The 2469-nt window shown below is 50.2% G+C and overlaps 1 long non-coding RNA gene across 1 annotated transcript; it reads right to left on the reverse strand.

Moving 5' to 3' along the window:
* Positions 1 to 916: 916 nt before the first annotated feature.
* LOC134215191 (uncharacterized) lies at positions 917 to 2075 on the reverse strand. The gene is made up of 3 exons (XR_009980065.1): positions 1705 to 2075; positions 1420 to 1646; positions 917 to 1358 (listed from the first exon to the last, which is right to left on the reverse strand). It is a non-coding gene; the product is annotated as an uncharacterized LOC134215191 (long non-coding RNA).
* Positions 2076 to 2469: the final 394 nt, after the last annotated feature.

The raw sequence follows: 2469 nt of genomic DNA on the forward strand, positions 1-2469 counted from the left end.
GACACCGGCTTGAAATGGAGAGTGGGCCAACAGTACGGCCGCCTCTGTCCCGGTACAAAACTAGCAGTCCTCCGAATACGTTCAATACTCGTCCACCAAGTTTCTTGGTGAGTACTAGGCTCGGTTGAGATTTACCCGATTGCGCGATCGGCTCTGAACACGGCCATATAAGTGCGTCGGTGTCAACCCTCGCATGGACATCACTGTTTGCAAACATAATCCATGGATCGTAAGCGACTACGTACGACGGGTGGAGATAACGGTTTGGAGGGGGACCCTATAGAATGAATAATTCAACAAATCACGCAGAAGCAGATGCAGGAGCGGCGAACCCGTTCGCCAGTAGTGGGTTGGTGAGATCACCGCCGTCAGTGGCAGTAGTGCTACAGCAACAACAGCGGCAGAAGCAGGAGCAAAAGGAGCAGAAGAAGCAGGAACAACTGCAGGAGCAATGGCCAGGGCAGAGCGAGCTGACTCCCAAAAGGGCAAGAACCTCACCGGGAGATGACAGGCCAGGCGGACTCAAGAGGCAGACACGGGCGGAAGCCGTAGTAGGTCAGAAGGAGAAGAGAAAGAAAGAGCTGAAGCGAAAAGAGGCAAGGATGGAGCAGAACGGGAAAGAAAAGCCTCCACCTCGTAGAAAGACGCCGAATGGGGAAGCTGTGCTAGTAAAGGCTAACGACGCTACAACGTACGCAGCGCTTCTCAAAAAAGTTAGAGAAGATCCTGAGTTGAGGGACTTGGGCGAAAACGTTGTTGTAGATTTCTTGACTAGGTAGAGCAAGGTGGAAACTACCAATAGATGGAACGATCACAAACACTGTGGGCTATGAGCACCAACAAAACACAAAGCGAATATTTCAGTTTAAACGTAGCTTATATTCATTTTCATCGTGGCCTATTCTCACTCCTGACCTCAAGACCTATCCTCTACTCTATGGCTCGAGGCCCATACAATCGTTTTCTTAAACTAATAGTAGGTACTCACGGTACCGCTCCGCGGAGCCAACGACACACCGCTTGCCACTGAGCCGTTCATGTTGTTTGGTTCCGCCACCAGGCAGACTCTGGACGCAGTGACCACCCACCGACGATCACTCGATAGCCGCATCGAGGCAAACACCACACTTCCGATGTCTCACTTCTTGGTGTCCATCGGCTTTCACTGCGATGCTATGCCGTCCGTCCGTCCCAACGCGGATCACCGCTCACAATCGTTCTGACACCACGAACACACGCTGATAATCGGTTGTTGTTTTTGACTCACCAATCCACGCACCACGGCAGGCTTGCGCCTCAAAGCAACACCCGTTCACGGTACGGTAATGAGAAGCGAGAATGTATAAAACAAAAAGACCCTGCAATGTACATGTGCCCTTTAGTCGGAGATGTTAACTGGAGTTCGTATTTTTCACTCACCCTTAGCGGGGTCTTCTATTGTCCGGTTGAACGATCTTTCTGGGCGATTCACTTCTCCACCGTTACCGAAAAGCAGAGATGCTGTGGAATGATGCACAAATTGCGATTACTGTACCCACAAATCTCAATTTCACCTCACCTTGCTGATTTGCTGCGATAGCCCGCTTCGAGAGGGTGTTTCGCTTTCCACGACGTTCCCTGTACGACGGTCTCGGGCGAGCGTTTTACTGCGAACAATGCATGGTTAGAGCTGACAATCGGCCGCCATCTTATTAATAGACTCACCGTGCTGGGATCTTCCTTATCTCCAGATTTAATTATGCCGCCAGAGCAGCCGTGCAAACGTATTGTCAGTGCTGTAACACGACGAGGTTCACGAATGTTTCTTAATTGAAATCAGGCCAAATCCGTTGCCTCTAATTTCACCAAACTGTGCACTTCTAACGCGGACTTAGTTTTGTCGCACTGGGTTTGTGTGCAGTCCGCTCTGCGGTCTGGCTGGCACTGCGCGTGGGATGGTGATGTCGTTCGCTTCTCTGTCGCGCATATGTGTGTGTGTGCTGATGAGAGATCAGTGGTTGGTAGCGCGATTGCCGATAAGTGAGAATTGCGTGAGTTATTTCTTCTCTTCTGTCCGTTAGACGTTGATCCCATGGTGGTTTCTTGTGCATCGTTTCGACGCCATGCGTGTGTGTGTCCGATCGCAACCTCTGCAGTTTCCAATCGTCGCGTTGTACCGTGGCGTGGATGTATTTTGTTGCACAGCCTATTTACTGCTGATGGAATACCACCGCACTGATGGTCTTCGCCGGTAAACGGGAGGAATTGGCAAACTTGCACAGGGGTGCTCAAGCAGTGGCTTGCGAGTCGTGTGACTAATTTAGCTTTTCACTTTTTCAAGTTGTGCTTAACATAATAATCTAACCCAAATATCGCTACGTACCACAAAACATATTTAAACGTAACAACGTGATAAGGACCAGGCGCACACAAACTGGAGAGATGCTCTTCGAGTTGAAGAAGGACCCTTCGGTTCACAGCTCGGTTATG

This window comes from Armigeres subalbatus, chromosome 2, assembly GCF_024139115.2.
Source record: "Armigeres subalbatus isolate Guangzhou_Male chromosome 2, GZ_Asu_2, whole genome shotgun sequence".
Lineage (NCBI taxonomy): Eukaryota > Metazoa > Arthropoda > Insecta > Diptera > Culicidae > Armigeres > Armigeres subalbatus.